Source organism: Chlorocebus sabaeus, chromosome 11 (assembly GCF_047675955.1).
Source record: "Chlorocebus sabaeus isolate Y175 chromosome 11, mChlSab1.0.hap1, whole genome shotgun sequence".
In the NCBI taxonomy this organism is placed as follows: Eukaryota; Metazoa; Chordata; class Mammalia; order Primates; family Cercopithecidae; genus Chlorocebus; species Chlorocebus sabaeus.
In genome coordinates this window covers 23,523,113-23,536,083 of record NC_132914.1, presented here as the reverse complement: position 1 = coordinate 23,536,083, position 12,971 = coordinate 23,523,113, and the positions used below count along the sequence as shown (strand labels likewise).

The following is a 12,971-nucleotide window of genomic DNA, read 5'->3' as shown; positions in this document are numbered from 1 at the left end:
AATGCTACAGTAATGTTGTTACTTATGGACATGCCGATGCTATTTTTCTGAAGCACCCATGCAAGTGTCTCATGGGTGGGCAGTCCCTGTGCTGGGCACTGACATAGACAGGCAAAATGGCTCACCCTAAATAGACACCTCTGGAAAATCCTAACACCCCCATCTGTGAAGGAATGCATTTCAGCCCTCCCCTGCTAATCTTCTTATGGTAGCTAAGTTTTACTCAAAGCTTCAGCTTAGACATAAACACTAATTCACTCACTCTTCAATCAATCTGCCACTATGGCAAGACCAAGCTTGGGGAAAAGCCACAATAGCCTCAAAAGCAACTTGAAACTGACAAATCCCTTAGCTTCAGTTTCTGGGCCAAAAAGAGTTAAGAGTTTGTCAGCTTCAAGTCACTAGAGGCTTTAGAAGTCAGTCAAATCTGCCGACTCAACACATTTTGCTTTAAATAGGAAAGATGCCAACTGAAGCTGAATGGTAAAAGAGATTTCCAGGGAGTGGTAAAACTAAGGAGAAGGCAGGAGAAAAGAATATGTAGTGATAGTAATAATTCCTTTTTCAAACAATGTGACAGTACTTTTACTAGATATTTCTTCTCCTTTTTCCATTATATCCTCTGTGCCAAGTATTATTTTGGCCATTTTTACAAGTGGCAAAATTAGAATGGTCAGATAAATTTCCCCGTGCATTTGGGGAAATTAGAACTAAAATCCTGGTCTTCTGATATCTTCCTCTCAATCACTTCTACTCTAGATATGTGTTTCCCATTTGGCAACAGGAAGATAACATAACTAAAACATCCCTTGAGCTACATCCATACTTAGGATTTTATGCACATGAATCTGTTTAAAAAATCGTTGAAAATAGTCAAATATCCATTTAGTTCAAGTGAATTCTAGCATTAAAAAAATATATATAATCTGTGATAACTTCATATGCCATTATCTCCTTATATCTTTTTTCTTTTTCCAGCTTTACTGAGGTATAATAGGCATATAATAAACACAGTAAGTATACAATCTGATGTTTTGTTGTATGTATAAACCCATAAAATAATTACCACATACAAGAAAGTCAATACAGTCATCCCTCAGTATCATTGGGGGATTGGTTCCAGAATCTCCCTTAGGTACCAAAATCCTCAAATGCTCTTTTCCCTTATATAAAATGGTGTAGTATTTGCATGTAAGCCACGCACATCCTCCCATATACTTTAAATCATCTCAGGATTACTCATAATACCTAATACAATATAAATGCTATATCAATAATTGTCATGCTATGTTGTTTAGGGAATAATGACAAAAAAAGTCTGTACGTGTTAAGTATGGACACGATTTTTTTTCTGAATATTTTTAACCTACGGTTGGTTGAATTCACTGACACAGAACTCATGGATGTGGAGGGCCGACTGTGTGTCCAACACATCAAAAATTCCTCATGCCCTTTGTAATTCCTCTCGTCTACCCCTTCCAACCCACACTCACCCCACGAAACAACTGGTCTACCTTCTGTCAATGAAATAAATTTTCATTTTTAATGTTTTATAAAAGTAGACTCATACACTATGTACTCTATGACCTCTTTCATTCAGCATAATAATCTCAAGATATTGCTATATTGTTGTATTACCAATAGTTCCTCTCATTGTGTTGCTGAGTAGCATCTCATTATGTGAATATGACACAATTTGCTTATTCATTCACTTATTGATGGACTTTTGATTTTTTCCAGTCTGGGGCTGTTATAAATAAAGCTATCGTGAACATTCATGCGAAAGGCTATCTATTGACATATGATTTTAATACCTCAGAGCGGAATGGCTAGGTCTTATGAGAAGGTATGTTTTACTTTATAAGAAACTGCCAAACATTTCCAAGCTGGCTATGCCAATTTACATTTCCAACAACATAGTATAAGAATTCCCATTCCTTCACATTCTGGTCAACACTTGGTATAGCAATCTTTTTAATTTTAGCAGTGCTAACAGGTGCGTAGTGTTATCTCATTATGGTTTTAATTTGTATTTCCTAATGAATAATGATATTAAGCATCTGTTCATGTGCTTCTTTCAAATCCACATATCCATATCTTCTTTGGTTAAATCTATCTGCTGTCCATTTTTTGTTGTGTTATTTTTATATTATTGACTTTTGAGAGTTCTATGAATATAATGGATACACGTTCTCTAGCAGATATATTCTTTGCAAATATTTTCTTTCAGTCTGTGACTTGTCTTTGCATTCTCTTAATATCCTTTGGAGAGCAGAAGTTTTTAATTTTGATGAGATCTAATTTATCCATCTTTTTGTTTTATAGACCACACCTTTGGTGTCATATCTAAGAAATCTTTGCCTAACCAAAGTCAGAAAGATTTTACTTATGTTTTCTTTTACAAGTTTTAGAGTTTTAGATTTTACATTTAGGCTTATGATTCAATTTGGAAATCTGAGTTAATTTTTTTATATAGTTCAAGGTTTGAATTGATGCTTGTTTGGTTTCTTTTGCATGTAGATGTCCAATTGTTCCAGCACCATTTGTTGAAAAGACTATCCTTTCCCCCACTGAATCGTCGCTGCACCTTTGTCAAAAGTCGGTTGTCCATGTATATGTGGTTCTATTTCTGGACTGTGTTCTGTTTCATTGACCTATTTTTCTATCCTTATGTCTTTACCATTGTCTTAGTTAGCTCAGGCTGCCATAACAAAATACCATAGGCTGTATGGTGTAAACAAGAGAAAGTTATTTTCTTACATTTCTGGAGGCCAGAGTCTGAAATGAGTGTTCCACCATGGTCAGTTTCTGGTGAAGTCTTTTTTCCAGACTTGGAGACAGCTAGCTTCTCACGGTGTTCTCACATGGCACAGAGAGAGAGAGAGAACAAGTTCTCTGGTGCCTCTTCTTACAAGGGCACTAATCTCATTGTAGGACCCCATCCTTTGGGCCTCAACATATAGATGGGGGAGTGTGGGTGGGGACACAAACATTCAGTCCATAAAACTATAGCATTCATGCCCTGAGAGTCTGGGGGTTGAGTAAGAAGAAGGAAAGATGTAGTAATAGTGATAATTTCTACTTCAATCCAACAGTGCTTTTACTAGATATTCCATCTCTATAACTGATTACTTTACAATAAATCTCGACATCAGGTGATATTAACCTTCCAATTTTCTTCATGTTGACTATTCTAGGTCCTTTGCCTTTCCACGTGAATTTTAGAATCAGCTTGTCGATTTTGACCCAAAAAGAGACCTGCTAAGCTTTTATTGGGTTTTTATTAAATCTTTAGATGAATTTGAAGGAATGACAAGTGAACTGTATTTCTATATGTGTAAGAAACATTCAAAAAGTAAAAATAATACCACTTATAACATCAAAAATATGAAATACTTAAAAAAAATCCGATAAAAGATGTGAAAGACTTGTACCCCAAAACCACAAAACATTGCTGACAGAATTACAGAAAACCCGAATAACTGGAGAGCTGTATCTTGCTTACAGGTCAGAAGACTCAATATTGGAAGGATTTCTTCTTCCCTTTAATAATGGAAGCTTCTGCATTTTTATTTTTCTTGGAGATAGGTGAGGCCATTTGACTCTGATCTGCCTAAAAGAATCCCAGCAAAAAAGTGTGTATCATCTCTGGGTCATATCTTTTTCTCTGTTTTTCTTTTCCCATGGGCTGGTCCAGATGAGGACAGCACCATAGGGTAGTGCATTTTCAAGTGTAGTTCCCTGACGAGCAGCATCAGCTTCCCCCGAAAACTTGACAATGCAAATTCTCACGCCTCACCCCTGAACTATTCAATCAGAAACTCTGGAGTTGGGGCCCAGCACTCTGTTTTAAAAGAAAAATCCTCCAGGTGATCCAGGCACAGGCTGCAAAGTATCAGTTGGAACATGGTTGGCTGAATATGTTTTTGGAGCAGTCACCTACTCTCCCAGGACTATCTCCACCCTCTTATATGATGGAGAAATAAACTTGTCTTGCTTGAGACTTTGTAATTTTTGTCCCCTAATCTGTCTCTAACTACACCTCCATTGTGCCTCTACGTGATATTTTCCTGACCTTGTATAGGTAAGTTTCTTTCAGGACATATGGTTTATCTCAAAGATAGTATCAAGATTACCACTACATGTCAAGGGTTATGTTTGCCTATAGTGAGGGATACATCATCATAACTGGTAGTATCTTTCCTATATAACTTGTGATGTTTTGATAAGTTGGATAAACAATAAAGCAACATAATGTGCTGTATTCAAAGAGATAATTTTATAAATTGTCATATATGTTAGTCTTAAAAATTATGAGACTTACATATTTTCTCTTTTTGCATAATTCTCTTTTTCTCTAACTTTGAGGAGAAAATATGGGATATTTTTTCCTCTCCAAACTATTTACTTTTTCCAATCTGCTCCCATCATGTAGGTACTTTAGTTGTCAATAGCAGCCAGAATTACCTTGAAGACTTGTTCAGGGGAATTGAAAAGGTATGAACAGCCCTAATGCTGAAAGTAAGAAAAATAATGTCTTAAATAATATTCACAGTTGACTGTTCTTCAAGCAAGAAAAAAGAGAAAGAATTGTGACCTGGAAAGAAACCAGTTATTTTATATATAAAATTGTATATAACATAAAATATATATATTATACTTCTTATATAATCTGATCTATATAGCTCAAAATACATATATGTTTGTGTATATTTTACACATATATATATAGTAAAAGTACAGTGCAATAACTCTTGGTGGAAATTTTTCAATGGTTCATCATGAAACACTTCTTACAGTGCTTCAATAAGCCGGGCAAAGTTGACTTGAGTACTTCCTGGTGACAGGAAAATTCAAGTGTTCACAGCTCATTCAATATTCTACTTATTTGCTAAGCACCTCCTCTGTATCAGACAGCCTCTTCAATTGTTGAACAGCCATAATTGTTTAAAAGTTCTAACTCATATTAAGATGAAATCCTCCTGTAAATAGCTTCAACAGAGCTCCTTGCAGAAACTCACTGTGCTAAGAGCTGGAGATAGAGATACAACTGCCTTCAGGGAACTCACAGTGTCCTGGAGGTAGGGACAGAGGGTCTGATGACAGAATTAATAAATGCCAATATATGGATATACAGAATGCTTTGAGAAACTAGAGGAGGATGTCCTAAAAGATGAATAGGAATCAAAAGAGAAACAACATTCTGGGTACCAGGAAGAGTATAGGTACAAGCACAGAAGCAAAGAAGAGCAGGACATTTAGGAAACCTCTAGTAGCTCTGTATGTCCAAAATTAAAGGTTGTGGAGTAGATGCTAAGACTGGCAAAAATCTGTAAGACGCATATTAAGAAGAGATTTGTACATCATGATGAAGGGCTCAGACTTTATTCTCCAGACAATGGAGAATCAGTAGAATATATTATGTGAGCAAGTGACATGATTTGCCTTCTGATTTGAAAAATTATTCTGACTGAAGAGAATGAATCAGAGAAAAGAGAAAACATAAGAAAGAACAAGAGGATACCCGTAAACAGTTTCTTCCCCACTCTTCCTCCTGCCCTCTCTCTGTTGCCTCATCCTGCAAGAGAAAATATATCTAGGCTAAGGTAGCAGAAGTGAGGAGGTGAATGAATCAACAGATCTGAGAGATATGAAATAAGACTCTCATCAGTATTTAGTAATCAACTCAGTATGGGGAGTGAAGGAGAAGGTTGTAGTTCCGTCCCCTGGAGCATTACAAAAGTCTTTCCTATGACAACCCTTTAGTCATTTAAGAATGATTATCACCTTCTTTCCTTCACCCCTCAAACAAACCAATTCTTGTCCTTCAACCTGAGTACAATAAAATGCCATTCCCCAGTCCCCCTATTTCCCAGTGTTTAAGTGGGTGTAGAAGGTGCTTATCTAAAATTTCTCAACTCAACAACCTACTCAAAACTCAAGAAGTAGATAGATGTATTTCTCTCTAGCCTATAAGAATTCACACCAGCCAAAAGATCTCCCTTACTGTTTAGTTGTCAAAAAAAATATATTAATGCTTCTAAATCAAGAACAAAAATAAAGTCACTCAAAAATAAAGTTTAACATTTCATATTTTTGGCACTTAAAATATTCTTCTATTTGTGCTTTCCTAACATGAGCATATGACTTGCAAAGCAAAGTAGCCATAAATCAGGCTACTCTAACACCCTCTTCACAGACATTTGTCGGGAAAAATAATTAGTATACTGGCTCAGAGAACACTAATAAAGCAGTGCATTTCATTTCCTTTGGTCCTTATTCAACAACTGCAAAGAGTTCCAAAGAAAAAGACAAAGAAAATTAGAATTATTATTATCCTACACCCAGCTTTCCTGATGGAGCATATTTCTTGATGCTGGCAAAACTCCTGGACCTAATCTTTATTTTTTAACCCATTGATCCTTTTCCATTAGTGACAGACTTGCTCTGCTACAAGGGATGGGTTTCCAAATTGACCTGAGGGAGGCATGTGGGTTAGAAACAATATTGTCATTGGCCTAGTTTTGGCAGGGTTGGTGGAAAGTCAGACAACTGTTATGTTTTGGAGTTGCAGGCTAATAGTGCCCTCTGTTTTCCATTTTTGCTCCCATCCACAGAATTACCAGATGGCCAAGAAGCCACTAGAACAGAAGTAATGTCCCAATACAGTGGAAAAAGACCAATCCAGTAAACACTCTAACATCCATCCAGTGACTTAAAATAGCAATCTAAATGTTCTAAAGATGAAGGGAAAAAAGTAGAAAACATAGCAAAAAATCTTTCAGCCTGACTCCTTTCACCTGAATACATGGTCTTTTCAGAGCAATACATTTACCAGATTCCAGCACCCTCAAAATGTTCCACCCATCTTCCCAAATGTCCGCCCCTGTAGCCCAGTTGACTAGGATTGCTCAAAAGATTCAGAAGACATTTCCTAAACTTCCCAGAGATTCTCAGTCAGTGGATCCAGGGTGGGGCATAGTAATCTGTAATTCTTTTCAAATCCAAAATATGTTTATCAAGATGATTTCCTATTCATCTTGATAGAAGGTGCTTTTAATGCTGCTTCCTCCTGAAGGAACCTTCTTCGGTAAGCCTTGCTTTTTCTCCTGTAGGCAGGCGGAGAACAGTGGAGCCACCAACACACAAAACTACTGTTTGTGCCTGGCTAAAGACCGTGGTGATTTTATAGCACCCTGGGCATTTCATATCAATAAAGTGCCTGGGGCTCTGCATCAGGCACTCCTTGCGTTTCCTCTTCTGGAGAGGAATAAAAGAGATCTTTTGGGAGACGCATGTTCTCATGGGTAGGTAGTCACCACTAGAAAGGGAAATATGTCATTTAAAAAAAGTCTTTCCCAATGATTCTGATGGTCACATTGGGAACCATTTAAAGGAGTCTTTAATGGTCTGTCTGTAGGAGAGATTTTCAAATGAGGTGCTGGTGTTAGAAATGGAAGTCATTGGTTAGGTAACTTTCCAATTTTAATACATCCTCTGCTCCTACCTCCAAGTTTCTTCCATGCTTCCTAGTGGAGAGGGAATATAGTACACAGGGTGAGCTAAGAATTGAAAAGCACTGTCTGTGGAATGGAGAGTCAGGGAACTGCCCAGAGAGAAACGAAGCAAAACAAAACAAAACCCTCTCGCTCTGATAGTGTAAACTAGTTGGGTGCAAATATAGAACAACTGTTATCACTACCTACCTCAACGCTGGTTCATTCTATGGGGCAAGTTCTTCCTCTGCTCCTGGAAGAAATTCTGAGAAGGTGAAACTGGTTTTTCCTGGCATTTTCAGATAACAAAATCATTTTGCCTGAAAGAGTCTCATGTTATAATTAAAAGTCAAGTCAAAACCATAGAGTTTAAAGTTAAAATTTCTCTCCTCCCTGACTGGGGATCTGCTTCCCCAGTTTGGGCCTGCACATTCAATCTCTTCTTAGTTTCCCTTCCTGCTTCTCCACCTCCTCTCCCTCACTCATCCTGTCCCCTATGCAAGAGTGCAGGTGGGATTAGGGGCTGGGGTAGGCAAGGAAGAGAGGTAAGGTTACAGAGGGAAAGGTCTTACCTGACCAATATTGATGCAACCTGACCCTCCTTCCCCCTGGCTGGCTAATTCTTGCTCACGAGATGCATTAAGGGTTCTTTGAAGAGCTCCTGTCATCGCTGGAGATGTCTCACCTGCAGAACCAGGTGAATTCATTTCCTCTAGCTGGTGATTCACAATTCCCTGAGCACCTGACTTTCACCATACACCTTCAGCCTTTTCTACTGAGGCCTCCTTGCCTTCCCTCTACCAGGTACATGGGCAGGGCTTAAGGCAGTTCAAGGGTTGCTTTATCTCTCACATGTAGTCCACATTTGATCCATGAAAAAGACTCATGTGTCATTCGCTGTTGCACCAACAAAGAAGGAAACTTTGGCCAGAGCATCTTGTTTTTAGGTGCTTTAACCATGTGTCAGATACCAGTCCACTGTATCCTCCAAACAGCAGGGAATCCTATCAGAAACCTCAATTTATCCCTGTGAAGCCTATTTCACTTGACTTTAGGTGAGGAGGAAGCCCCTTCCTCTTACTCCATAGCCATGAAGGCAGGGTATCAGCAGCATTCTAAAAACTCTCTCTAAAATTTTTTCTTTCTTTTGATCTCTTCAATTTCTTTCATAGATTGAAGATAGGTGATCTGCAAAATCAGTTTATAACACCATCTTCTCAAAATGTTACGTGGTGTATCTATTGTCATGAGGCCTTAGGTGAAACAGGGATTTGGAGAGTCCCATTTTGCATTTTGATGGCTAAAGCCCTAGTCCTTTGGACTGTCACACCAAGCCGGTCAATGGATTTCCATTAGAGGATCCGAACGTGCCCTGTATTCCAGTTGGCTCTTTGACATTTAAAGTCTGGGCAGACTGGCAGGCCCCATTTGCCAAGGAGCAATTACTTCTGTAGTAATTAGGTCTGAAATCATGTTGCCTGTTTGAATCAAAAGCAGTTATCTGCACAAGATAACATTCAATGAGTGCAGACACAGTAGAGTAAATAAACAACCCATGTTTCTTCAACCAGGCACAGCCCTGTATTTTACAGCAGTAAAAGATTCTAAGGGTATTAAAGATTACGAGAATGTAATCATACAAATACCAAAGAGATTTGCTAATTAAAGCCAAAATCAGGAAGTATAAGCTGAAGTTATTAGTGTTTATATTATAATAGAAAAGAAAAAGAGGGACAAAGAAGGAAAAAGAAAAGAAATCTTAAATGGTAAACTGAAAAACAAAATCATAAAAATGTAAATATATCGAGGATTCTAAAAATCAACTAGTTTAATACCTTCATCTTACATAAAATAATAACAATAGTAACAAAAAACCCTACTGCACATTTGCTATGTTTTAAGCACTTTATAATAATGTTATCTCATTTAATCATCATATATGAAAGGCTGTGGTAGATTAGATAATTGCTCTCAGATCTTCACTCACTCCCTTTCTCCGCTACGTAACTTTCTGATGCAGTGTAGTGGGTAGAGTACATTTCTCCACCCCATTGATGTTGGGCTTCACCACGTGACTAGCATTGATTAATGGGATGTTAACACATGTCACACAAATACAACAGTAAAGTCTGCTTTCTAAATTTGTAAATTGTGTAATTTGACTTGTCATCTTGCATTCCTGAGATTGGTGCCGGACAAGGAGAATGAAGAAACATATGGAGCAAACCTAAACTCAACCTGGAGCCTAGAGCCAAGGCTCACCAGTGGGCATCCTGAAGCAGATCTGCCCCAGAAAACTTGCAGGCCCATGAACCAAGAAAATTAACACGTGTGGCAAGCCACTGAATTCTGGACAGTTTAGTATATGGCATTATTTTAGCAATAGCTGACTAATACAAAGGTCTAGACAAAGAGAAAGAATGTCTGCTTATCACCAAGGCTGAAATACATTTAAAACTCTTCATATTCCCAGTTTTCTTTCATACTGCTTATTTGTCTCAGTTTAGATACCTTAGCTCTAACCTGTGCTCATTGCTGGAAGTTAAGGATTTTATCTGAAAAAGAGTTATAAGAGTAACTCACAGAAACTCTCAATTACTACAAAAGTTTACACACACACACGAACCTTTTTGTGGGTGCTTGCTTCGTCTGAGATGGAAAGAAACAAATGGACATCTATAATAGGTCAGCTTCAGGATGAACAACAGTAAGCTGACTGACAAGGGTTTTTTATGCAAAATGTACCATCAACTCCCAGGACTAGAAGCATATAAACACCAAGGCATCGATCAATGGGTGTTTATTGAGTGCTTATACAATATTAGGCTGAGGGAAAGGTGGTGCTTGGGAGTGGGGGTTTGAGGAGTGACTAAAAATAAAAATATGACAGAGACCTTCCCCTGATAAATTTTATTCTCATTCTAACAGAAACTCATAGTTTCAAACTCCAGAACACTCAGATCTGCATGGGAACTAATAATTTGTTTCAAAAATAAACGCCAAATTGGCTAACAAACAAAAACCTCTACCGCCCCCCCCCCACAAAAATAAATTCTACGGCAAACATTTAGTCAATGCTAAAAAAGTAAAAGCATTAACTTTAAAATTAGAAATAAGACAAAAATGCCTGCTATCACTATTTATGTTCACTTTATACAAGATATTAGAGCCAGTAGAATAACAAAGAAAAAAGAAGTCAAACGTGTGATAACCGGGCTGGGTGCGGTGGCTCACACCTACAATCCCAGCACTTTGGGGGGCCAAGGCGAGCAGATCTTCTGAGGTCAGGAGTTCGAGACCAGCCTGACCAACATGGTGAAACTCCATCTCTACTAAAAATACAAAATTAGCCAGGCCTGGTGGCACATGCCTGTAATCCCAGCTACTCAGGAGGCTGAAGCAGGAAAATCGCTTGAACCTGGGAGGTGGAGGTTGCAGTGAGCCGAGATCATGCCATTGCACTCCAGCCTGAGCAACAGAGCAAAACTCCGTCTCAAAAAAAAAAAAAAAAAAAAAAAAAAAAAAAAAAAAAAAAAAAAAAAATGTGATAACGGGAAAAGAAAAACCAACAACTACTATTATTTACAGACTATATGGCTGTATATATAGAAAACTAGAAAGAATATGTAATGTTGGAACCACAAAAAAATTTTAAATAGCCTGGTATAAGATTATTGGTGTGAAGATCAATATTAAAAAGCCAACAGCACTTTATTTTTTTATTTTTTTAAGTTTTTAAACAAACCTTTATTTTAGGTTCAGGGCTACATGAGCAGGTTTCTTATATAGGTAAACTCGTGTCATGGGGGTTTGGTGTACAGATTATTTTATTACCCAGGTAAGAAGCACAATTATAGTTTTATATACCAGAAACACACCTTTAGAATGTATAACTTTTAGGGCCAGGTGTGGTGACTTATGTGTGTAATCCCAGCACTCTGGGAGGCCAAGGTAGGCAGATCAATTGAGGCCAGGAGTTCAAGACCAGCCTGGCCAACATGGTGAAACACTGTCTCTACTAAAAATACAAAAATTAGACAGGTGTGCTGGCATACTCCTGTAGTCCCAGCTACTCAGGAGGCTGAGGCATGATAATTGCTTGAGCCTTGGAGGTGGAGGTTGCAGGGAGCTGAGATCATGCCACTGCACTCCAGCCTGGATAATAGACTAAGACTTCATCTCAAAAATAGAATATGTAAATAACTTTTTAAAATACCACTTAAAATCCAACAATAAAAGAAAGTTGTACGAATAAACTTAAAAGCTTTCCAAGATTTCTATGAAGAAAAACGTAATACCTTACTGGAAGGTATGAAAGATAACTTACATAAATTAGAGACATACCATGTTCATGAATTATATGAATGGGTATGTATTATAACAATGTCAATTACCCCTAATTATTCTTTACATTCAATTTAATTTCAGTCACAATCCAATAAGGTTTTTAAGGGACATTACAAGCTAATTTCTAAAAATCTCATGTAGAATTAATGGACAGATAGAAAGATGGATAGTTATGTGACAAGGAAAAATAATAAAATGTTAATTATAGAATCTAGGTGGTGGGTTCCTGGGTGTTTGTTTACAGTAAAATCCTTTTAACTCTACTTTTGGACTTATAATAAGAAAATGTTTCGGTGGAGGGGAAATCATTTGGAAAAGCCAATAGCTAAGAAAAGCCCAGATGCTCCTAAAAAGGAAGAACAAAGTGCTTTACCACATGGGAAAACTTTGAGTGAAAGTTATTAAGACAGTGTGGTATTGGTGTGAGAACAGACAACTGAATCAACAGAATGTGATAGAGACCAGGCATCTATGAAAACCTAATTTATATCAGATCCGACATTAGAGATCACTGGAGAAAGGATACGCTATTCAGTAAATGGTGTGAGGAAAATTGGTTATCCATATGGAAAAGAAAACATTGAAGACAAAACTTTAAAACTTTTAAGAAAAAGGTAAGAGAATGTCTTTTAAATATCTTTATAAAATAGAAAGTTTTTTTAATAGCAAAAAGGTATAACTCATAAAGGAAAAGACTGATCAATTTTATTACATTAAAATTTAAAACTGCTATTCCACAAAAGATGACATCAAGAGAGTAAAAGATTATCCCACAATCTGGAAAGAGTTATTTTCAACTCATATAACTGAAAACAGATTAATATCCATATTTTATAAAGTACTCTTATAAATCCTTGAGAAAAAGACAAACAACCCTACAGCAAAAACTGGACAAGTGCAGAAGGATGAAAGGATGTAAAAATCTAAAAAGCCTATCCTGGGGGAAAGAAATACACAAACTCCTCTAGGAAAATTAACATTTTTAGTGGCCCTCAACTTTGAAAGAATCAAGCTAAAACAAAAGTGGCACGTGCTTATGATATACTGTGGTAAATTTGCAAACCTCCCATAAATTATAATCTAGAAGCTTACAAACCACCTATGACTTCATGAAGACTTATTTATTAC

The 12,971-nt window shown here is 37.3% G+C and overlaps 1 pseudogene; it reads right to left on the bottom strand.

The window, feature by feature from the left end:
- Nucleotides 1–7,056: 7,056 nt before the first annotated feature.
- Nucleotides 7,057–7,303, bottom strand: LOC119621283 (small ribosomal subunit protein eS27-like; annotated as a pseudogene).
- Nucleotides 7,304–12,971: the final 5,668 nt, after the last annotated feature.